This window comes from Balaenoptera physalus (genome assembly GCF_965194825.1).
Source record: "Balaenoptera physalus genome assembly, chromosome: 2".
Classification (NCBI taxonomy): Eukaryota; Metazoa; Chordata; class Mammalia; order Artiodactyla; family Balaenopteridae; genus Balaenoptera; species Balaenoptera physalus.
The window spans coordinates 25,922,887-25,948,943 of record NC_138883.1 but is presented as its reverse complement, the minus strand read 5'-3'; the positions used below and the strand labels follow the sequence as shown (position 1 = coordinate 25,948,943).

Genomic DNA, 26,057 nt, shown 5'->3' with positions numbered 1-26,057 from the left:
TGTGAGCTCCTGAAGTGTAGAGAATAGGTTCTGCCCATGTGGTAACCACAGAGCCCAGCATGGAACTTGGCCCAGAGCAGATGCTCAGGACATGTGCACAAAGTAGAAGGAAGGATGAATAGAGTCTACAGGGGCCTGAGTAGCAAAACCATGGGAGACAGACTACAACAGAACCTCTGTTTGAGCCAGGGAATCCCACGCAAGAAAGAGGAGGGCAGGGCTTTAGTTACCATGGTTTCAGGGAACCTGTCGTTTCAATCTGTCAGGCAAGAGAAGATGTATCTAGGGCCACCCAGTACAGTTGTTCAGCTTCTGCACTTTACAATTCCAGGGGGCATCATTTTCACACTTGAGTCGTCCTAGATTTGCATGGTTATTATGACAATTTTCCAGTAGATGGCGGTAAAGCATCTTGAGTTAGGGGCATTTTTTTCCTGTTTGTGCAGATGCACAGTTTGGGTTCTCTAGTGCTGGGAGCACCTGTCTACCAGCCCTCCAACCTGCTGCGAGGTTGCCTAACGTCCCCAGCCTTGTCCCACCTCCTCTTCACTTCAGGGCTTTACAAACCACACCCAGGGCCTTAGTATTGGCCTGGGAATTTCAGGAGAGAGAGCCATTAGAGCCAGAAATCCCCAATTGCATCCTTTGTTCCAAAGAAGGTGATGTTTGTGATCAGAAGCCCCAGGTTCAAGTTCCAGCTGCTGCATTTCCTAGTGAGTGGTCTTGGGCAAGTGACTGCAGTTCTAGGACCTAGCTTTCTCTTCCAGAAAGAATGCAGTAATAATCCCTGCCCTTGAGGTTGTGAGGAACAAATGCTGCCCTGAACATGGTCGTGCCATTGCTAGCTGTAAAGCACCTCTTCCTAGGAATATCCTGACTTAATAACGTGCAGGACTTTCCCAGCTGACCCCAGGAGGATTGCACTATTTGAGCAGAGGTGTGCTACATACCGCACGACTCCTATTTTATCACCACCCCACCCCCTAGAGTCATCTTCTCTTCTCCTATGTTATTTCTCTCCTGGTCTCCACCACTATTCCATCCCCAGGGGTGCTTTGGTCCCCTTCAGTCTCTGCTCCAATCTCCTTAGTACAGTACAGAATAGTCAGTCTGCCAGTAAACAAATACTCAGCCAGCATCTTCTATGTGCTGGGTGCTGCGCTGGTCTCTACCTTTTAGTTTCTCATAGTCCCATGGGGGCATAAAGTTAACACAGTCACCATCTTGTTTCTGAGTCTTCAGACCTCATTCTCATTTTAAAAACACTTCTGAGTGTTGTTACATAAGGTGTTTTAAAGGGAAGGGATTATCTTTTTATAGGAAATAATTAGAGGCCAGAATATATTTCAAATGTACTCTTTCTTTTAGGTTTACTATTGCTCCTCTATTGAAGTTCATTAAATGAAGAACTGTCTTGTTTAAATGTGGCAGAGGAGAATTCAGCTCAAAATTGTTAATACTGGAAATGGAGAAATTATCCTTTCTGGAAGCTGTGTCTCTATTCCTCTTCTGCTGGCTGTCAGGTGGATTTTAGAACTGTATTTCCACATGTTCTGTTTCCATGATAGCTGGATGCTTCCATGAAGGGAGGATTACACACTGTTTTTCTGTTCCAACGTATATGTGTCCACTCACCATCCAGTTCTGGAGGTCAGAAGTCTGTCCTGGGTCTCACGGGGCTAAAAATCAAGGTGTCTGTCTGCTGGGACTCTGAGGAGAAAGAGGCCTTGCCCACTCCCTCCCTTTCTGGCTCCTAGGCCACTTAATGACTGGACACTGCCTTTGGCCCCCATCATTAAATATCCTCCAAGGTCCAAACCAAGAGAGGCTTAGCTGGGGTCTTCCCTGCCCATCTCATACTGGCGAAAGCCTAGGTGAGGGAAGCAGAGAACAAACTCACTATGGGTTTCACTTAGAATTTGGTTTGGCTGTGAAGGGACAAGAAACTCAAAGTAGGATTGGCTTAAATGAGATAGCCTTGTATTGCCCTCTCATGTAAATCAAGTCTAGAGGCAGGCCATCCACAGCTCATATAGACACTCTACAGTGTCAGGAAGGACCCAATCCCTTTCCGGTACCCCGTTCTGTCATCCCTCAGGTGTAGTCCTCATCCTCATGGTGGAGGTGGCAGTTCAGGGCTGGCAAAGACCTTCATGATATCAGGACCCAGGCTCGCTCTTTCTTCCTTTCTTTCTTCCTTCCTTCCTTTCTTTTTTCTTTCTTTTCATTTATTTATTTATTTAGGCTGCTCCAGGTCTTAGTTGTGGCATGCAGGATCTTTTTTTTTCTTTAATTGCTGTGTATTTTATTTTATTTTTTATTTTTATTTTTATACCTGTGTCGGGTCTTAGTTGTGGCATGTGGGCTTCTCTCTAGTTGTGGCATGTGGGTTTTCTTTTCTCTAGTTGTGCATGCAGGCTCCAGAGCGCATGGGCTCTGTAGTTTGCAGCACGCAGGTTCTCTAGTTGAGGCAGGAGAGCTCAGTAGTTGTGGTGCACAGGCTTAGTTGCCCCATGGCATATGGGATCTTAGTTCCCCAACCAGGGATCAAACCTGCATCCCCTGCATTGGAAGGCAGATTCTTTACCACTGGACCACGAGGGAAGTCCCCAGCCTCCTTCTATATCGTTTCCCCATCATTCTTAGTAGGCATCTCATGGTCCAAAAGGCTGCTCAATCTCCAGCCATCAAACCAACATTCCACAGGCAGGAAGTGTGAAAGAAGGCTGAGCAGGGACATACCCTCTCTACCTAAGGACACTCCTTGGAAGTTATTTGTGATACTTCCATTTTATCTCCCACTGGTTAGAACTTTGTCACATGATAATATCTAGGTGCAAAAAGGGCTAGGAAATGAATCTTTATTCCAGGGACATCCAATTCCTGGGCAAGAAAAGGAGAATGGTTATTGAGGAACCAGGAGAATTCTCTACCACATCTTGCCTATAAGGTATCATCCCCTGCCTACAGGAGGTGCCTCTACCTGGAAGTCTCCACAGCATAAATTAATCTGGGAAATAACCAATAACCATAAGACCACAGAACAAGAATTATCCAAAGACAGCAATGGGGTTATTTCCTCTCCACATATAAATGACATTTGTTTTCTGCTGTAATTACCACCACTGCCAACACCCCCATGCTCTCAGCTGCCCACAGCCCTGTCCCTGCTGGTCCAGCTATGGCATCCCTTCCCCCACCCCCTATACACCCAACACTGCCCCCTCCCTTTCTAGAGTGGAGTCTGGCTGAAGTGACAGTGAGGGGAACAGTGAGGGGGAGGTCCTGTGACAGCAGCTGCCTCACAGCAGAAGCAGCGGCAGTTGCGTTGGTGAGTTGGGCAAAGAGGTTTCCAGGATGCGGCCAAGTGTTTCTCCTGACCTGCTCGCTACCCCCTTCTATTTCCCGCCTAGGAGACACCTCTTGGGGGCTGAGGCTCCTCAGTCCCACCTTGTTCTTTCCTCTGCCTCCTTTTAAAATACTCACTTGCCTGCTCATTACCTGTTCTTGTGAGAAGGGGTCTCAGGCACCCTAGGGTGTGGATGAGGGATGGACATTAACGTTGCTGTTCCATGCACCCTCACACCAGCCCTGCCCCTTAGGTACCCCATCCCCGTTCGACAGATCAAGCCACTGAGAGCTGCCAGGCAGCTGGCCCAGTCACCCAGCTTGTAGGTGGCAGCCCTGTGACAGGAACCAGCTGACTCTAAAGCCCACGACACCTTCTTGAGTTCTCCATCGCAGGTAGGGCTCTGATGGCAGAGCTTTAAGCAGCCTGCCAGATAGTGGAGGCGACTCTGGGGGCAAGAGAATGTTCACAGCACTGACTGTCCTCACCAGCTTTTCAGGGGTAAGTTTGGAGCAGGGAGAGAAAATAGGACCTTGCTGGTAGTGTTGGCAATAAGCCACATACCTGGCCTGTGGTTTGGCCGTCACTTTGAGACCAAGAGCTGTGGGCAGCACTGGCTGCTTCGACTCCCCACAGCTTCCCAACTCCCTGACCCCTGATCTCCAGGGACACTGGCTCTGCCCTGTCTCCAACCCCGCCAAGCCGAGAAAAATCATCCCTCCACTCAGCAAGGGAGGTGCCTTCAGTTCCCCCATTCTTCCCCTTGGCTCTCGGCTTCTCTCCTTGCGTCTCAGTCTCAGGGCCGCCAGATCAGGGTAGTGCTGGAATCCCCCAGAGGGCCCTGAAAGGGAGGGCCTCGCTGGGCAGCTCTCCTCGCCCACAGCCCCATTCAGCGATCAAGGAAGGAGGATGGGGAGAGGGCTGGGAGGGCCGTCAAGGGTTAAGACGTCTCAGCTCACCTCCTAGAAACGGGACTTGGGGACCAGGGGCTGGATGTTCTGAATGTTTACGCGAGGACACCTGCTCCTACACACAAACACGTTCTCACTCACGCACACACACCCACACACCCAGACATTCACAAGCACACACACACACACCTCTGTCCAGTATACTCTCACAGTTCAGAGTCTGAGCTCTGAAGTCAGACAGACCCAGAGCTGGCTTCTACATACTTACGATAGTTTCTAAACGATGGTTTCTCATTTTCCGAAGGCACTGTGGGAGATTCAAGCCATACAGAGGTGCCCTGAGTGCCTGTCTTCCTTCTCCCCCTGCTCCCAGCCTCTTGTTCCCCTCCCCCGGGGGCAACTGTTGTCACCACTTCCTTGTCTCTGCTTCTAGAGCTGGTGTGCGGACGACAGCCTCTAGCTAAGTGTGCGTGCAACACATGCGCATGCACACACACACACACGGCAGCCCATGGGCACGCTGCTTTATTTCCTGTGTGTGCAAAGGCTCCGCCTGGGCTCTCCGCAGTGTCTACCAGCCCTCCGAGCTGCTGAGAGGTGGCCTGACACCATCTCCCAGCCTGGTAGCCGTAGCTGGGGCTACTCCTGTCCACATGCACGCAGAGCACCTCATCCTTTCTAATTACAGCCTGGGCCCGTCATGCACACGCACCGTGACTGATTTAACGTGCCCCGCCGGGTGAGCACGGATTGTTTCCAGCTGTTGCTTTGCTGTATTTGCTGCTCCCTTCGGTTCTTCAGCGGTGCGTGCTGGACACTAGCCCACATGGGCGTGAGGACCTGTCAGCGCCGGGTGTGAAGGAGTGACTCGGCCCAGTTGTTCGGCCTCTTGCACCTCACTTTCTGGCACTGTAGATGGCAAGAATCAGAGCACCAACCTCGCTAGGTAAGGATGAGATGAGACCACGCGTGCTGAGCGCCCAGCACAGGGACCGGAAATGTTAGCCCCTGAGGGGACAGTGCGGGAATGGGGTGAGTGAGGGGCCCTGCTGACGGGCAGGGGCTGCCCAGCTCCCGTCCTCCAGGCCATCAAGTGACATCACAGGGGCCTCGGCCTGGGAAGCTCCCCGCCCTGGCGATCGGGTCAGAGATCCAAGCCTCTGGCCAGCCCGTATGGGAGCCACAGGGAGGAGGGGCCCAGCAGGGAGCCGGTGGGTGGGGACCCAGCAGCTGTACTGGAGCCGGAGGGAGGAGCAGGCCTGGCTTATCCTGCTGAGTCATTCCCACCGGAGCTTTGAAAGAGGGGGGCAGGCCTGTGTGAGGGAGAGGGAGAGAGAGAGGGAGAGAGAGGAGAGAGAGAGCTCTGGCACATACCGCACACACACACACACACACACACACACACACACACACACACACACACACACACACACACACACACACACACACACACACACACACACACACACACACACACACACACACACACACACACACACACACACACACACACACACACACCTCCCAGCTTAAGGAAAAGGAGGCCCTCCCAGCAGAGAGAGGCTTTGTTCCCCACAAGATGCAAAAGCCACGGAAACAAAAGAAAGGCAGCTCCCACTGCCCGTCCCGCAGCTGCCATTTCTGCCCCCTCTCTCTATCCTCACCCCATTTCCACCAGCCCTGCGATCCCTCCAACCCCGACCCTGCCCCTAGGGCGGTGATAGACAGTTCCAGGGACAAGTTGCTCACCTTATTTGCCCACCTCTATCCCCTCCTCATCGTGCACCCATCCCCCTGGCCCCATCCCCTGTGAATCGTGCCCACCTGGCCCCTCTCAGGTGATAGACGCTTTCCTGGCTCCGAGGTGGTGTTCTGATGTAGCAGACTTTTCCTGGCACTGTGGAAGACAGATGAGGGAGGCTGGGTCCCTGTGCCCAGAGGGGCTGTATATACCCTGTGGGGTGGGGAGGCTGAGGATGGAGTTCATCCCCCTCTACCCCAGAGCCGGCTGAGTGCTGGGCCCCCATGAGGTGGGGCTGCCTGTAAATCGTAGGATCCGGATGGGCTGGAGACTCAGAGGCAGGCTGGGTGGAGGACAGAATGCTTCCTTCATTAAAAATCGCTTTTTGTCTTCATACAAAATCCCCAAGCCCGACTATTATCTAATACCCAACTCTATACCCGTCCAGACATATTCCTATTCATATGGACCGGGTTTATGGCAAAGTCTGAATTTGACAGGATCAAACAGGACACATTTTTGCTTTGTCTCTCGTCACAGCCTTCAACCATGCTCTGTCAAATCTCTTCTTCTGGCCTTGAACAATATTCCCGGCAGATTTCTAGTTTTCTGATCAAATTTCCTAGTTTTTTTTTCAATTATTAAAAATTCAGGTTAGTTTAGTCCAATTTAAAGGTTCAACATCATATGCAAATACAGGCTGATCCTACCCCCTCCTCCCCCAATGCCAAGCAAAGCTAGGAGTGGGGAGGGGGCTTCTCTTCCCTCTCTCCCCCATCAGAATGCTTTTACTCCCTGGGTTTGAGGTTGGGGTATGATGGGGGTTGGGGAATAAGAGCTGGAAGGGGGCGGCCACAGGTCTTGTTCTCTCGGCCAACACTGCCTGATGACCAGTGCCTCCTCGGGCTGAAGTCTTCCAAGTGGGGTGAGCAGTCACATTCTCTGCGGAGAAGGGTCATCTGGCTAGACTTTTTTCAACACACCCTGTCAACACTCACCCCTGGATGCCCGTCATTGGAATTCCTCCTCAGTTACCTCCTTAGGAGGTACTGACCCACAGGAAACTCCTGCATTCTTGCCTAGCCAAAGGGGGGCATGCAGGCCACCTTCACTGCCCCAGCTCTGCCCTGCTGTCTCTGTCCATCCTCCTTTCCATCCCCCCTCACCATGGGCTGGCCAGTCAGCAGCCACTCAACTAAGAAATGGGGCACCCAACTCTCCTCTCACAGGCACCCCTCCCTCTGGGAATAATCCCTAGCAGCCCTTCCTCTACAGCCAGAAAGTGGAGGGAAAACCAGAGCACTCCTGCCCTAGCCTGGGAACACTTGATCTGTGCAGTCATACAGAGCTCCACGCCCAGAAGTGCCCCTCAATTGGTCGGATGCTCTGCTGTCTTGAAATTCTTCATGATATTTGAACAAGGAGCCATTCATTTTCACTTTTCACTGACCCTGGAAAATTATGCAGCTGGTCTCCCCTGGGACTGACTGCTCTGACCATCCTCATCAGCTTGTAGAGTAGCAGGGCTGGTTCCAGAGGCTGTAAATGCCCTGGGAAGTGCCACCCCACAGTGATTTCCACCTCTCTTTAGAGTGAGGGATGCTCCCCTCACCCTATTATCCTCCCCTTTGGGTTCCAGTCATCAGCTCCCAGGCAACAGGATATGAACTAACCAGCATCCTGTTACGAATATAAGCATCCTTTCACACTATCCTTTGACATCAAACACACTATCCAAATTGTGAGTTGAATACATTCAGATTATGTGCTTTTTTGTGTTTCTTACAACAATGAAATCAGGTTGAATATATTTTTTTATAGCCTGCTTTTTTCACTTAACAATACATTGAAAATATATTTCCATGGAGCAAATACCCATCTATAATCTAACTTTCAATATCTGTTTCAGTTACTTATTGCTGGGTTACAAACCACCCCAAACCCAGGGCTTAAATCAACAGAGATTGATTGTTTCTCATTATTCTATGGTTTGACCAGACAGTCCTGATCATTCACAAGAAATACAAAAACTAGAGAGAGAAAAACTGGGTTCCAGTGTTAGCTGAGCCACTTCCTGCTTGTATGACCTTGGTCAAGTAGTTGAACCTCATATTCCTCATCTGTAAATTGTTACAGATGATAACAGTGATGTCTCCCTTACCTGAGATATTTTGAAGATCAAATGAGAACTATAATAATAATATCTACCATGTACGGTTGTCATGAGGATTAGATGAGTTAATATGGCAAAAGTAACAAATGTTAGCTATTAACTATTATGCGTCTTGGTGAGGGGCCAGGCTACAGAGGGGATTGCTGGGGCAGGGAAGTAGCTGGTTCTCCAGCTCATTAGACTGAGACACAGGAGGGAGGGAGGATTTCTGCTGGGAAGAGAAGCATGTGAAAGGATGCAGTGAACACGGCTGAGAGTATTAAGCATTGCTCAGCCACAGGGGAAATGAGGGCTGGGGGAAGAGTCATCTTGCTGCAGTTGAAAAATACTTACCTGTAGCCATATTTTCCTGCATACTGATAACATGCTGGTAATAAAGTCAGGATTAAAATATGCTGGAAAGCAGATAGTGCCAGCCTAGTGATACCAGACTCAAAGAATGACCCATGGGTATCCACTGCCTCTATCCCTGCTCTATCATAGGGACCCCTTCTTCAGGAAACAGAGAGAAGAGGATGAAAACCAAGGAAGTATCTTTGAAGGGCCAGAAAAACAGTTATCAGGTAGTCAAAATCTAGGCCCCAAAGGCTTTCTGTGCCCCAAATGTCTCATTTCAACTCTTTCATTACACTTTCAGAGATTCTAACATGTTGAGATTCATGTCCTTGCGTCTCTTTAAAAATTATGCAATATTTACACCAAAAGGATGTAAAGAATAACACAACAAAACCCATGTTCTTGCTACCAGCTTAAGAAATAAAACATTGTCAACACAGTTAAATTTTCCTACCTTTTCATAAGAGGTAACCACTACGCTGAACCCTGAGGTTAATTATGTCCTTGTCCTCTTTTTTATTTTTCGAATACATGAATAAATCTGACAGAAAGGATAGGTTGTTTATAGAAATTTGTGTTCCAGTGAAGGACTTTTAGGTTCTCCAGCAGGATCTGGATGACTTCCAAAGAGGCTACAGGAGAAGCAGAGAGGGAAATGAAAGGCTATAAAAAGGAAGAGAGTCTCAGTAGCCTGTGACAGTATCAACTGGAATAATGTATGTAATTATTCCATATACTTGAGGGAGGCATATACTTGAAAAGATAATGGCTGTAAAATTTTCATATTTGATGAAAAATATAAACCCACAGATCCAAGAAACTGAATCAATGCCAAGCACAAGAACATGACACCAAGGCACATCATATTTAAATTGCTGATAAAAATAATTGCTGAAAATCAATGATAAAGAAATTTTTTTCAAGGAGCCAGAGGAAAAAAGAAACATTATATAAAGGAAGAAAAATACATGAATAATCTCTGACTTCTCATTAGAAATAACACAAGTCAGGAGACAACGGAACTATATCTTTAACATCCTACAAGAAAAAATGAAAAAACTGTCAACCTAGAATTCTGTTTCCAGTGATAAAGCTGAGGGAAATCATCACCTGCAGACCTGTTGAAGGCCTGAGGGAAATGATACCAGATGGAAACTCAAATCCCTGCAAGGAAATAAATAGAAAGAAATGAATATGGGAAATGGTAAAAGTAAAAGATGTTTTCTCTTCATTTTAAAATTTATGTTAAAGATAAGTAAAAGTTTAAACAAAAATAATGACAATTTACTGTGGAGCTTATAATAAATATAGAAGTAGAATGTATGACAAGAAAAGCACAAAGGACAGGAGAGGAAGAAAAGGAACTACAGTGTTGTAAGTTTCTTGTGTACTATGTGAAGTGGGATAATATTATTTAAAGGTAGAAATTAAAGATGCACATTGTAAACTTCAGAGCAAACACTAAAAAAAGAGAAAGGAATAACTAATAAGCCAACAGATAAAACGAACTCCTAAAAAATACTCAATCCCCAGAAGGCAGGGAAGGCAAAAAAGAACAAAGAACATATGGGAAAAATGGGAAAAAATAGCAAGATGGTAGATTTAAACCCAACCATAGAGATACTTACATTAAAAGTAAATGGACTACATGGATGAACTGTGAAAATATGCTAAGTGAAAGAAGCCAGTCTTAAAAGACCACATATTGGATGATTCCATTTTTATGAAATGTCCAGAATAAGCACATTTATGAAAACAGAAAGCAGATGAGTGGTTTCCTACGGCTGGGGGAGGGACGTGGGAGGGAAATGGAAGTGACAGCTAATTGGTATGAGGTATCTTTTTGGGGTTACAAAAATGTTCTGAAATTAGATTGTGGTGATTATTGCACAACTCTATGAATATACTAAAAACCACTGAATTGTACATTTTAAATGAGTGATTTGTATGGCATGTGAATTATATCTCAATAAAGGTGTTTTCTTAAAAGTAAATGAACTAAACATTCTAAATTAAAGTCATCAAAGAGCTGATAAGAGGGTGAGGAAGCTGCTTTAGTTCTACAAACATTGCCAAACTAGAAGAGAAAGATGCAAACTTGGGCTGTGTTTCTGGCTGCTGGGCTACCAAAAATGATGAGTTTAAGAACTTCCCTACTTTAAGCTGGCACCCAAAATGACAAGCCCTCCAGTGTAACAGTGAATTAGAAACAAATCAGTTCTTGCATAAGTTTTTAGTCAGGGTTCTTGTCACACCTGTGATCAAGAAAACCTCAATACTTTAACTTGACTTAAGGTAGTTCCAGTATGGTAGTCCTCAGCATTCAGCAAAAGCAAATGAAAATCCTCCCTGGGGAAAGTGCTATGATCCTAGGCCTCAAAGTATTTCAGCAAATACTCTTCAAATGCAATGTCCATTCGTATAGCACACAATTAAGCAAAAGATAACCAAGCACACAAGGAAATAAGACACTATGAACAAGAAACAGCAAAAACAACAACCAACAGAAACAGACTCATAGACTCGAAGCACTGGAATTCTTGATCACAGGATATGAAATATATGTTTACTGTTTTAAAAGAAATAAGTGCTCAAAATATGTGCATGGGAAAAAAGAATTAAAACAAAAGCTATAAGAAGTGACAGCACTGTTTGCAGATGACATAATACTATACATAGAGAATCCTAAAGATGCTACCAGAAAACTACTAGAGCTAATCAATGAATTTGGTAAAGTAGCAGGATACAAAATTAATGCACAGAAATCTCTTGCATTTCTATACACTAATGATGAAAAATCTGAAAGTGAAATTAAGAAAACACTCCCGTTTACCATTGCAACAAAAAGAATAAGATATCTAGGAATAAACCTACCTAAGGAGACAAAAGACCTGTATGCAGAAAATTATAAGACACTGATGAAAGAAATTAAAGATGATACAAATAGATGGAGAGATATACCGTGCTCTTGGATTGGAAGAATCAACATTGTGAAAACGACTATACTACCCAAAGCAATCTACAGATTCAATGCAACCCCTATCAAACTACCACTGGCATTTTTCACAGAGCTAGAACAAAAAATTTCACAATTTGTATGGAGACACAAAAGACCCCGAATAGCCAAAGCAATCTTGAGAACGAAAAATGGAGCTGGAGGAATCAGGCTCCCTGACTTCAGACTATATTACAAAGCTACAGTAATCAAGACAGTTTGGTACTGGCACAAAAACAGAAATATAGATCAATGGAACAGGATAGAAAGCCCAGAGATAAACCCACGCACATATGGTCACCTTATCTTTGATAAAGGAGGCAAGCATATACAGTGGAGAAAAGACAGCCTCTTCAATAAGTGGTGCTGGGAAAATTGGACAGATACATGTAAAAGTATGAAATCAGAACACTCCCTGACACCACACACAAAAATAAACTCAAAATGGATTAAAGACCTAAGTGTAAGGCCAGACACTATCAAACTCTTAGAGGAAAACATAGGCAGAACACTCTATGACATACATCGCAGCACGATTCTTTTTGACCCACCTCCTAGAGACATGGAAATAAAAACACAAATAAACAAATGGGACCTAATGAAACTTAAAAGCTTTTGTACAGCAAAGGAAACCATTAACAAGACCAAAAGACAACCATCAGAATGGGAGAAAATATTTGCAAATGAAGCAACTGACAAAGGATTAATCTCCAAGATTTACAAGCAGCTCATGCAGCTCAATAACATAAAAACGAACAACCCAATCCAAAAATGGGCAGAAGACCTAAATAGACATTTCTCCAAAGAAGATATACAGATTGCCAACAGACACATGAAAGAATGTTCAACATCTTTAATCATTAGAGAAATGCAAATCAAAACTACAATGAGATATCATCTCACACCGGTCAGAATGGCCATCATCAAAAAATCTAGAAACAATAAATGCTGGAGATGGTGTGGAGGAAAGGGAACACTCTTGCACTGTTGGTGGGAATATAAATTGATACAGCCACTATGGAGAACAGTATGGAGGTTCCTTAAAAAACTACAAATAGAACTACCATATGACCCAGCAATCCCACTACTGGGCATATACCCTGAGAAAACCATAGTTCAAAAAGAGTCATGTACCAAAATGTTCATTGCAGCTCTATTTACAATAGCCAGGACATGGAAGCAACCTAAGTGTCCATCAACAGATGAATGGATAAAGAAGATGTGGCACATATATACAATGGAATATTACTCAGCCATAAAAAGAAATGAAATGGAGGTATTTGTAATGAGGTGGATGGAGTTAGAGTCTGTCATACAGAGTGAAGTAAGTCAGAAAGAGAAAAACAAATACAGTATGCTAACACATATATATGGAATCTAAGGGAAAAAAAAAAAGGCCATGAAGAACCTAGTGGCAAGATGGGATAAAGACACAGACCTACTAAAGAATGGACTTGAGGATATGGGGAGGGGGAGGGGTGAGATGTGACAGGGTGAGAGAGTGTCATGGACATATATACACTACCAAATGTAAAATAGATAGCTAGTGGGAAGCAGCCACATAGCACAGGGAGATCAGCTCGGTGCTTTGTGACCACCTAGAGGGATGGGATGGGGAGGGTGGGAGGGAGGGAGATGCAAGAGGGAAGAGAAATGGGAACATATTGTATATGTATAACTGATTCACTTTGTTATAAAGCAGAAGCTAACACACCATTGTAAGGCAATTATACCTCAATAAAGATGTTAAAAAAAAATAAAATAAAAATAAAAAAAAAAAAAAAAAAAAAAGAAGATGTGGTACATATACACAACGGAATATTACTCAGCCATTAAAAAGAATAAAATGAAATAATGCCATTTACAGCAATGTGGATGGACCTGGAGATGATCATACTAAGTGAAGTAAGTCAGACAGAGAAAGACAAAAATATGATATTGCTTATATGTGGAATCTGAAAAAAATGATACAAATGAACTTATTTACAAAATAAAAACAGACTCACAGACTTAGAGAATGAACTTATGGTTACCAGGGGGGAAGGGTGGGGAGGGAGGGATAGACTGAGAGTTTGGGATTGACATGTACACACTGCTGTATTTAAAATAGATAACCAAGGACCTACTGTATAGCACAGGGAACTCTGCTCAATACTCTGTAATAACCTAAATGGGAAAAGAATTTGAAAAAGAATAGATACATATATATGTATAACTGAATCACTTTGCTGTACACCTGAAACTAACACAACAATTGTTAATCAACTATACTCCAATATAAAATGAAAAAATTTTTTAAATCTTTATTCCCCAAAGGATTTCATTTCCCAGCTTTTCTTCCCAAGTTTTTGGTTAGCCTATTTTTTGCCCCAACTGTTATCCATTACCCCCAACTGTTGTCTAATACCCCCAACTGTTATCCAATACCCCAGGCAGCGGTGATTGATTCATTGGCCTTTAAATGTTTTCAGCAAATGCCTCCAAGTAGCCACCTCAGCAATGGGAGAATTCTGAGTTAGGTGAGATAAAGGCAAGGCTTTTGAGCCAGTCTTCCTGGAAGCTTCCAAACAGGTCGAAGTAAACAACTATAGCATTTTTTTAAAGAATGGGATCAGTACTGCTAACCTCCCAGTGCTGGTACTGGGAATGCAGGCTGTTGGCACCAGGATAAGTTAAAACACTGTAAAGCATGTACAAGATCTATATAAGGAAAACTACAAAACTCTGATGAAAAAATTAAAAGAATAACTAAATAAATGGAGAGATATTCCATTTGTTCATGGATAAGAGGACTCAATATTGTCAAGATGTCAGTTCTTCCCAACTTGATGTATAGATTCAACTCAATCCCAATCAAAATCCCAGCAAGTTATTTTGTGGACATTGACAGAATGATTATAAACTTTATATGGAGAAACAAAAGACTGATAACAGCCAGTACAATATTAAAAGAAAAGAACAAAGTTAAAGAACTGAAACTACTGACTTAAAGATTTACTATAATATGATCAAGACAGTGTGGTATTGATGAAAGAACAGACAAATAGATCAACGGAACAGAATTAAAAGCCCAGAAATAGATCCACATTAATATAGTCAACTGATCTTTAATGAAGGAGCAAAGGTAATACAATAGAACACAGATAGTCTTTTCAACAAATGGTGCGGAAAAACTGGACATCCACATGCCAAAAAATGAACCTTATACCCTTCACAAAAAATTAACTCAAAATGCATCTTAGAGCTAACTGTAAAATTCAAAACTATAAAACTCCTAGAAGATAACACAGGAAAAAAGCTAGAGTACCTTTGACATGATGACTTTTTGGATATAACACCAAAGGCCATGATTAATGGAAGGGAGACTTGTTAAGCTAATTGTTTTAATTAATTAAAAACCTCTGGGGTCGGAGGCGGGGAGGTGTGCCATGAGGCCTCGGGCTCAGCCGCTGCAAACCGTGAGCTAGCTGTCGGCACGCGGACGGCCTGGCGGGGCTCCGACTGTAGCTGTGCCAGCGTGTTATGCTGCCATCTCGTACCAACCTGGCTACTGGAATCCCCAGTAGTAAAGTGAAATACTCAAGGCTCTCCAGTACAGACGATGGCTACATTGACCTTCAGGGAGAAACTAACTGCTCAAGCCAACAGATTGTGGGAATCTTCCTTCTTTCCTGATGTCATGAGATCCAATTTATTAAAGTTTAAGAAAGGCCCTCCTAAGATTCCATGTAAGGCCATTGCGCTCGCTACGGTGCTGTTTTTGATTGGCTCCTTTCTCATTATCATAGGCTCCCTCCTGCTGGCAGGCTATATCAGCAAAGGGATTTTGTTCTCAGATAACAAGACATGTTTCTTCCTTTGAGCTTCAACAAACTTCTCCCACAGTTCCTATGAGGGGGCAGACTGGGCCGTTCCCGTCCTGATCATTGGCATCCTGGTGTTCCTGCCGGGATTTTACCACCTGCGCATCGCCTGCTACGCACCCAAAGGCTAGTGGGGATACTCCTACGATGACATGCCAGACTTTGATGACTAGCACACACCTCAGCCCTGAAGAAAAGAGTCACAGATGGGACTGAGCCCAGCTTTAAGACATTGAGCAGATACTATGGCTAAGGGCTAAGGGGTTCTGCGATTTGCAGATGTTTAACAAAACAGTGGCCAGATTTTATGGGTCCATCCTAAAGACGTTAACTGAGCTTACAACTATCCATGTCGTTAGGACAGTCTCTATTTTTCATCTCCTGGCCCTGGCAAGAGCTCCTGACAAGTTTTTCCACATGAATATGTATCATGAAAAGTAGCAATGTTAATTGTATGGGAAAGTGGGAGGTTATTCTGTAGTGGAATATGTTGCTGCCACCACCCTTTTTAGAGCTGAGCATTCTTTTAAATAGTCCGCATTGTCAATATGTTCTTGTGGCAAATGGAAGAATGCAGTAAGTCAGATTTCTTATTACTAAGTAATTTATTTTGAAAATATCTAAGTGTCTTATCCCCATACTCCAACTTTGTGTTCTAGTAGAAAACCTTGGCAAAATCAAATAATCAGTGTGGTGCATCTATAATATTTTTTACTTGCTTTCTTATTAAGAGCAACTAGGAATTTTTTAAACCTCAGAGCAAATTTTCAAACCATAAACACATTCTCTGTTCACCAGTCCTTGGCCAGCTCTGATACGGTTCACCGACAGGTTGGCCAGCGTATAATTTGGATAATTCTGTACTTTGTAGATCTAGATGTTCTGTATATCATGCCTTTAAGGACTGGACTTTTGGCTGTTTCCTAAGGAAAAAATGTAAATAAGTGGTTATTATTTATAGTTTTTAACCCTGTTGTTAGCACCTTGTATTATGATGTCATTCTGCTGAAGATTGTAAGAACTGGCCTGGATCTCTAGAGGACAAGACTGCCTTAGTTTGATTCTGTTTCCTAGCTTACAAAAAGTGACTTGTATTCAAAAGAAATTAAAATGTCAAAATCTAAAAAACAAACAAAGAAACAAAAAAACCCTCTGCTCTGTGAAAGACACTGTCAAGAGAATAAGAAGATGAGCCACAGACTGGGAAAAAATATTTGCAAATGACATATCTGATAAAAGATTGTTATTCAAAATATATACAGAATTCCGGGGCTTCCCTGGTGGTGCAGTGGTTAAGAATCCGCCTGCCAATGCAGGGGACACGGGTTCAAGCCCTGGTCTGGGAAGATCCCACATGCTGTGGATCAACTTAGCCCATGTGCCACAACTACTGAGCCTGCGGGCCTAGAGCCCATGCTCCGCAACAAAAGAAGCCACAGCAATGAGAAGCCCACGCACTGCAATGAAGAGTAGCCCCCGCTTGCCGCAACTAGAGAAAGCCCTTGCACAGAAACGAAGACCCAACACAGCCATTAAAAAATAAATAAATAAATAAATAAAGTTGTTCGTAACCCCAATTTCCACCAACCAGGATAAATTAATTATGGCAGAGTCAAGCAATGGAGTGCCATACAGCAATAACAATGAATAAACTACAACTGCATGCCACAACTTGAATGAATCTTTAAAATATAACGTTGAGTAAAAGAAGCCCTACATGAAGTATATACAGACTCAGATTCCATTAATAGCCACTTAAAAAAAGAGACCCAACCAAACTCTCTTGATTAGGGGTGAATAATCAGGTGGTAAAGTATAAAGAAAAGGAAGTAAAGGTTACCATTAAGGTCAAGAGAGGGTTATCTCTGGGTGAGGGGCAGGTGGAGAAGAGAGGGGTGTGACTGGGTAGCAACACAGGAAAATGTCTGGTATAATGTTCTATTTCTTGACCTGGGTAGTGGTTACATAGTGTTTGCTTTATGATTATTCATTATAGCTCTCATTTCTGTTTTATATACTCTTCTCTTATGTGTATTTTTTTTTTTTTTTTTTGGCCATGTTGTGTGGCTTGCGGGATTCTTAGTTCCCTGACCGGGGATTGAACGCAGGCCCTCAGCAGTGAGAGCATGGAGTCCTAACCACTGGACCACCAGGGAATTCCCTGTCCGTGTATTATATTTCACACGTTAATAAAGGTATAAAATAAAGAATGTGTTCATTACTGGAAACAAATGCCAACTCCCAGAGTACAGCAGAGCTGCTTTCAAGAGGCTGGCCATGGAGGCGGGATCCTCACTTTGTAGCCCAGAAGAAATCCAATAGGAAAACCATATTTCTGCCCTACGAGGATCTGCTTGAGGGGTGAGGGGTGGTCTATAGCCTCAATAAATATCAACATGAGGACCCAAGTATTTAATTAATTTATTTTTTATTGAGGTAACATTGGTTTATAACATTGTATGTTTCATGTCTACATTATATTTCTACTTCAGTGTATACCACGGCATGCTCACCACTGATAATTTAGTTTCCAAGTATTCTTTAACAACCTAATCCTGCAGGGCATCAGCCAGGCTCAAGACAGAACTGAGGTGAGGTTGTGCGGGCTTCAAACCTCCAGATCTGCCCTGGAAATGTTCAGTTTAGCTCAGTCCTGGATGGGGAAACCCTCCCTCTCCAGTGTGTCTCCAGAGTTCCAGCACACAGTGGTGCTTCCTTTGTGATGTCATCTGCATCTGCCTCTGACCCGGCCCCACCAGAAGTTTCCAATATTGATAATTGGCAGTGACTGTTGGAGGTAGATGACAGTGACCTCCCATTAGTCATGAATTTCCCTTCTTCCAGGACAGAAGTAAAAGAAGCTGCGGCTAGCTAAGAGCATCTACCTGGTGGGGTCTTGGTGAGTGGGGACCCAGCCTGAGGCCATGGGTGAGGGAGGGCAGGGAGGCCAGGGCTGTCCCAGCAGAGGGGAGGCTTAGATTCTCTGCCCTGAGGACCATGTGGTTAGAGGGCCCTGACTCCTCCACTCTGGCCCCACCAGCCTGGGGAGTGCCAGCTTCCAGTGAGGGGTCAGTGCTGTGTGTCTCTCAAAATCCACAACCCCATGTCTGATTAGACAGAGGACACTGAAAAATTAGTATTCAAACCCAGTACATTGCTTGCCTACTTTCTGAATAGGTAATCAAATTTCCTTCTGTTTGGAAAGGCAGATTAGAGTGTGTGACAGAAGCCTGAGCTCCCAAAATAGACCCACTTTCTTGGAGAGTCTTGATTGGGCTCTTGGGGATAGGGGATACCCTAGAGTATCTGGATTGTCACAAAGTGTGAATAGTGATGTGGTTCTGCCTTGAAAAATACTGTCCCTGTCAGTGGCATACGTTTACTTCTGGATCCTATAGCAAAATCTGCAGACTCTCAGGACCTCCAGACCTGCCGCCCCCCTTCTTACCCCCTACTTAGCTAGGTGACTAGCACCGGGCTTTAGGATGATGGGGACACTAGTGTAGCTCTCTTGCCTCGAAGCCATCGAAATGATGTGAAATAAGCAGTGAGCACACCTAGCTGACTCTTTCCTGGACCTCCCACTTTTTTCCCTCTCATTTTGAATTTTCCTGAACATCTCCCCTGGACAGTGAAGAAAGGCCATGCACTGTTGTGTAGCCTGTGTACGGTTGTGTTTGTTTTTGGAATTACAACCAGTTCTGCAATGAAAATCCTGTGCATGTTGGTCTTGTGAGCTCAGGGGAGTGTTTCTGATGAAATGATTTCTAGACAACAGGGGTAGGGTCACCAGGGGCTCGTAACACTCTTGGCTGTGAGGGCTGTGGCCCTGCAGCTCTCCACCAGGGTGTTTTGGGACCTCAGGCAATTTCACTGCTCAATATTCCACATCAGCTGGTGGGACCCTGCTAAGCGCTGGCATCTAAGGTAACACAGATTTCACCCCCTTAGTTATTAAAAAATATTTATTTGAGTTAGCACTGTGCTTGACACTAGGAATAAAAAGAAAAAGGAGATACAATCTGATCTTAAAAGGATGTATAATCTAGTGGGAGAAGGTATATATCAATGAGTCAAAATCTCTACTTTCTGACCCATCAGGAAAGGTATTATTTTGAATGGATGCTGAAGGTTTCTACCCTTAAGCATACAAGTTTTATGTTAACCATTTTCAGACACACTAAACATATCATATAATTGCTTTCCTTTTAAAATATTCCATCAGAATTAACCTTCTCTTAATGATTCAAGATTGTTATTCTGAGCATTTCCAACATTATCTTGTAATACAATGGTGCCCCCAAGGCTTCTTGGCATGGCCCTGAACTCAATGACCCCAAACTCTGAGTTTGTTTTATATCCTTTTGTTTATATAAGTTGTTCTATATCCTCTTGCTCTAGGCTTTTGCTAATTTCACGGTGCTTGCTTTTTGTAAGTCCTTTCTCCTTCCAATATGCTCTTTTCCATCTACTGTGGGCTTGAAAAAATCAGGAAACTAGGTTTATCAGGCTATAGGTTCAGCTGCTGTCATAGACAAAGGTGTCAATAGTTCAGGGCTCTTCTTCTCCAGGTCATCATGAAACTCAGGCCTTGTAGATTGGCCAAACTCAGGTCCCTGTCAGCACATCAAAGTTGTTCCCACCTCCACCCCCCTGTCCGTGGTCCAGTCTGCACAAGGGGAAAGAGGAACTGGGGAGCAGGCAGCTTCCTTTTAAGAATGTGGCCCAGAAATGAAACAGATCACTTCCACTCACATCCCATTGGTTATAACTTAGTCCTATTGCTGCACCTGCCTGCAAGGGAGGCTGGGATATGTAGTCTCTAGTAGGGTAGCCATGTAACCAAGTTTTAACCTTGGAAGCTCTACTGCTAAAAGAGGGGAAAAAAGGACATAAGCAGATACTTAGCGGTCTCTGCCACACTGGATCTGTTTAAACCGTGCATAGAATAAATGCAGGTGGGCTGTCATTGAAGACACAAGGTGCTCTCCTACAGAAAAAGCATCTGATTTTGACAGCAGTTCCTTCTGTTTGGATTGCTCAGAGGACTTCTGCATCTTTGTTGTTCTGGATTATGATCCCAGACAAGACACTGGAGGTTTAAGAAAGCAGTCACGAAGACAACACTCATCATCTTTCAGAGATCTCCCACCCTAATCCACATGAGTGAGAACATGAAAGATGTTCTCAGCACCCACAGGCCAGAAGCACCTTTTCTTTGAAAGCCTCTCAAGGCCACAGCTATTCACAAAAGCCTCAGCTATTCATTCCCACACACCTTCACGCCTTGACAAAGCACCTTCTACCAGTCTGACGCTCGTCTAGGTCTTTGGTGTTCAGTTGGTTGGGACATGGGGTCATCTCTCTGATTGTCCCACCATACAGCCCACCCGGTATTCCCATGGATTTCCACCCCCCCTTTTCTGTATCTCCCTTTATTGTATATCCTTGATGCCTATCAGGTCTCGCCTCCAGGAATTGGAGTGGGTTGGGTGTTGGCTCAAAAATGTTATCCCGTGGCTGCTGTTCAAAAACTTTCCACGGCTCCCTTTGCCTGCTGAGCAAAGTCTAAACTCCTGAGCCCCGCGTGTGAGGCCTTTCAAGACCTGCTTTCAGCCTCCCATTCTGGTCTCAGCTCCCAGCAGAGGGCATGTTCAGGGATCAGGCTCATCCAGGGAGGCTGGTTCATAGGTTCTGTGTGGATGGCACCTTGGCAAAGGGGGTTGGAGAGCTGCTGATGCCAGCTCTGGGTCTGAGCTAGAATACCCACTACCCAGTCTTCTCACAGGACACTCAGTCAAGGATGCCTAGAAATTTCAGCGCTAGGGTCTCCCCTCCATTCTATCTAGGTCCTTCCTGGAAGGGAGAGATTAATATTGACCAGCCTCTGTTTGTGAAAAACTGACCCAAGTAACTTACATGCATTTTATATTCACAGTGACTCTATGAGGTAGGTACTACTGTTGGACTCCTTTTATTTCCATCTCCATTTTATAGATGTGAAAATTAATCTCAGAGTGGCTAAGTAACTAGTACAAAGTCACCCAGCTAGTAAGAGGCAGAGCCCAGATTTGAACCAAGTTTCAACTGAATCCAAAGACCATGTTCTTTCCACTTAACACAGGGTCTTTCTAAAGGAACGGCTATCACCCTCATACATAAGAGGCTTAATCCTCCCACCCTGGAGTCAGACACTAGTTCTGTAGTGAGGAAGCAGAGAGGAGGACAAGATGCTTTTGTCCAGGTTTTACTCTCTCCCGCCAGTACCATAACAACGACAGCAAAAGCAACAATTAATATTTATTGAGCATCTACTTTGTATATAGTATCTCATTTAATCCTCACAACTACCCTTTAACGTTGTTATTATTATTCCCGCCATTTTGCATATACAAAGAATGAAGCTCAGGGAGGTTAAGTCCCATATTTAGATGGCCCAGCTGGGATTGGAATCCGGGCAGCTAGAGTTCTTAAACATTACTATTGTACTTACCTGGTTTATATTTGTTCCCACCAGACTTTATCCTAGAAGAGAGGAATAGAAATGTTAGGGCCAGAGGGGCCTTAAACCCCAACTAGCCCAGCCCTCTCAGTATATTACAGATGAGAGGGAAAAACAAAGACAGAGAGATCAAGCAAGTTACCCAAGATTGCAAAGCACACTAGCAGCTGAGCCCAGGCTAGAACCCAGACCCTTGATACCCTGTTGCCATTCCATGATAGACATCCAAAAGCCTTCCTAGCCCTTGAACGAATGAATACACGAATGGGTGAGGGAGCGAAGCAATCCTCAGGAGAATGCCTAGTGGCTCACTTTGGGTTTTCATGGCACAGCTTGGTCAGAAGGACCAGGGGGTGAGGGGGCGGGGGCAGGTGCAGGGGAGGGAGAGACGTGACCAGGGTGTGCCAGCCTGGAGGGAGCGCGGTGCTGCTGGTTATGGGGAACCAACCCCTGAAAGCCTAGCTACCCTTTGACCCTCCTGTCAGTGTCTCATGACCTTAGATTCACACTGATTACTCTGTGGCCTTCTTAGCACATTGCTAACAACTCCGTCAATATCTTACCATTATATAACTGTTAAAAGAGAGTCACTTTCAAAGACTGGTCAGCAGCCTGCCTCTCTCGTAAGGTCTGTTAAATAAACATGCTTAGGCCCCTTCCTGGGAGAGAGGAGAGTGGCTGTTTACTACTGCCCCTTAGTTTGTATACAGATCTTTGGGGGTTCAAACACTGACACCTGCCCTCAGGGTCAAAACTAGTGTCTCCAGCAGAGTAGCCAGGACTTTGAAGAAACTGGAGACCTACAGAACTGTGGCCCATGGCAAACTGGAAATGACCCAGCCCACCCTCTTGGGCCTCCTGGGCAGGGCTGTGGTCAATTTGTAGATCTCCCCTTTGCTGGGGAAGAAGGAACCAATCACTGGGCCGGTGCCAGGAGCTGGTCCCTGGGCGAGGCTAAGCGCTGTTACCTTTGTGCGGTTGTGTCTTTTCTTGCTTTGGCTGGCGGGGTTGGGTGGGTTGAAAGGGGCACGTGCCTCAAAGGGGAGCTTGAAGTGGGGGGGTGAAGGCTGTAGAGTGGGCAGAGAGCAGCAGGACGCCTGCCGGGGCCCAGAGCTTCGAAGGGTGCTGGAGTGTCTACAGCAAGGGACCGCCAGCTTTGTATATTTGCGATGGTAATTTGCTGATGGTTCCTGGTAGCTACAAAGTCTCTAAGGCGGAGCCTGGGCCTTTGCATATGAAAATCCAGCCTGGGTTCCCCCGCGGGTCAAGCAGCATTGGGGCGGGGCCAAGGTTGGCTTCTGCCTGGGAGGAGCCGGGATGCCGCTCCCATGGTGATGCAGCGGGGAATTTGCTGACAGTCCCTTGCCAGGTGGGGCTGGCTTCACTAGGCCCGCGAGGAGGAGGACCGGCTGGCAGTCTCCTCCCAGGTAGGGAGCGTGTTGCCTGTCACCGCATCCCGGCGGCCTGCGTACCTTGCCTGGCGCTGGGGCCGTGGCGCCGAGGGCGCAGACGTGGTGAGCAAGCGGGTGGTATCAGCTGGAACTGGTCTTCCCGGCTGGAAAAAGGGGCGCAGAATCCGGGTCCTGGACAGGGGAGGGGGTGGGGCAAGACTGCTTGCTCTACGCTTTCCGGGACCTCGGACTGGGAGGGATGGGGGCGGGGGAGACTGCGCCACACTCCCTGGCCTCGCCGGCTCTCCCCCAGCGTGGACCCAGGGCAGGGTGGAAGGAGCCGCCCACCAGGAAGGGCTGTTGCTTGGTCGACCGTATTCATTGGGTCGGGGGTGGGGGGTGGGGGGTGGGCAGGAGGCTTGCCTGGGGTGCCCCTCCGTCTGCCTGTTGGTTACCTCTCTGGACCACCCCCATGCAGGGATTCCCTGGGGCTGTGCCTCCCACTCACTGGGCTGGCATGGGAGGGGCGCGCTCTCCCCCGCAGTCTACAGCGCGGTTATGAGTTATGGCAGCGTCACGGCTGCGCTGCAGTTGCGGGGGGGGGGTCTCATTCTGTGCTGAGTGGGCTGGACTTCTGGGCTCTCAGGGGCATAATATGCCACCTTTTCTCATATGCTTTCAAAGAAAGGTTCTTGCGTTCATCCTCACCTTGGCCTTGAGAGAGAAACTTTGGATCTGGATGACAGACCTGGGGAAACTGAGGCCCAGGGGTGCTGTGGCTTCACCAAGGTCACTCAGCAGGTCCTGCAGAGCTGGCCTCCCAGGCACTGCCTTGCCCTGATGCTCTCTGGAGGGGCAGGGGCTGAGCTTACTCTGTAGGCCTCTGTTCCAATCTGGGTGGACACCCCCCTCCCCCAGTGCCCCCTTTCCTCATTCCTGAGAATGGAGGGTGAATAACTTCGGTGGAGGCTTCAGAGTGTCATGACTGTGAACATTGCAGGGATCAGAATTGTATGAGAACAGGGAAAAATTACTCATGAAAAACAGTCATCTAAGCAGAGGAGCTACGGGCCCCTGCTCTCCTTGTGGGCTCAGGGAGAGAATGAGAGTTGGCTTCCAGGAGAGGAAGGCCGGAAGGGGCAGCCCAGTTCTGGGCTTCAGTCTCGTGTACCAGCCTTGATGAAAGCCAATTGGAAGTTCCCAGGCTGCTGTGGCAAGGACGGGGGACAAGCAGATGGACTTTCTCCCTTAACAGCCCTCCTCTCCCTGGAGAAGAGATGGGGGAACTGAGTCCACCTTCTCTCAGTGTCAACCCCACTGCCACCCCGTGGATCTCAGCCTTGCTCTCTCCCCAGCTGCTGTCCCCCGGAGAAATGGACTGCATAGGATCTGTTGCCCTTGGAGGTGAACTTTTCCTGAATTCACCTTGTCCTCCTTCTCCCTGGTGCAGATGCCTTTCTCTGGGGGGAAACTGAGGCGGGCAGAGAGCTGTATTTTATTTTAGAGCTGGAGCCAGGCAGTGTCACTGTACAGGTGAGGAAGCTGAGGCACAGAGGGTGCAGTGAGTTGCTCCAGGGCTCTTACCTGCACCCAGGTCTGCTGACTCCCCCGGCCCATCGCAGGGCAGACTGGATGAGGCCCCTTCCTCTCTTCTCCTCTGCACCCTCAGCCCCTGCCCCGGTGAGGTGAGGCTGTGAGTGCCTCCTGATGGGAGGGGGGTGTCAGCGGTAGGGGACAGCTCCAGCATCTTCTCCTCCATTAAGATGTGTTTTCAGGTTTCTTAGGAAAGAAGCAACTTGAAGAGGGGAGCCAAAGTCTCTTGGTTACCTTCCCATCGTGCACCCAGAGTGGACACACAATTTCTGTGGGCCTCTCAGAGCCAAGAGCAGCTATTTCTCCTGCCCTGGTGCCAGCAGCTGTGATCACAGCTACTCTGAGGGGGCCCACGGGCAGAGGGACTTCAGTTATCCCTCTGACAGCATCACAGGATCGGAGGTCCGTGATTCTGAGCAAAACAGTTACCATGTGCCTGGTGCATGAGTTGATGCTTTTCAGACACACCCTCTGAGCACAGAGCCCCTGAAAGCTGGCCCCTGGTGATTCCATCGCATGCCCTGGGCTACATGATGACCACGAGTAATCACTGGGGTGGCCTGTGGGAGGGGATGGGGTTCCCAGATCACAGCTAGCTGCCCGTGGAGTGACAGTACAGTGCCAGAGAGAGGAGTACCCACCGTGTGTCTGGCTCCTCTGCCCCCCAAGGGTCCCTTCTAACCCTTCTCCAGGAGGAAGGCCACTGCCCCATGACCCAGGGAAGCTGGTGGTGATCCCTGCTGGTTGGCAGAGGCAGAGGCAGAGGCAGAGTCAGGCCTTGGAGAGGCCCTCAGGTAGTGGGAGGAGAACCACTTACAGAACGTAGTACCTGCTTCTGGGCCAGAGCCCCTATTAGCTGGCACTCTGCCCTCCAAGTTTCCCTACCTGAAAACATGAAAACACCTTCCCCTGATGGGTGGGAGGGCTTTGGACACATGTCAAGTGTTTATTGTAGATGGGAAATGTTATTCCTGGAGACTCTGGTCTAGATTGAAGCCATCTGTTTCCGGCCTCGATGGGGGAAATGTGGCCAATCCCTCTCCCTGCCATGGCCAGTCTAGAGCACCCTTCTAGGTTTGGCAGGCAGGCCATCCTTCCCCAGCCCAGTTCATGTTGTGTTTTGGCCCTTGAGGACTTCCTTTCCCCCTCCTCAACCACCTGTGACATTTAACGTGATTTCCACGCCCGGCGGCACAGCAGACC

The 26,057-nt window shown here is 46.4% G+C and overlaps 1 protein-coding gene across 2 annotated transcripts in view; it reads left to right on the top strand.

Moving 5' to 3' along the window:
* The first annotated feature begins 23,140 nt into the window (after window positions 1-23,140).
* TMEM63C (transmembrane protein 63C) overlaps window positions 23,141-26,057 on the top strand; it is a 71,182-nt gene continuing 68,265 nt past the window's right edge. For both annotated transcript variants that reach the window (XM_082451264.1, XM_082451262.1), the window contains exon 1: window positions 23,141-23,384. The gene's annotated coding sequence lies outside the window, so the exon portion shown is untranslated. The remainder of the gene's footprint in view (window positions 23,385-26,057) is intronic.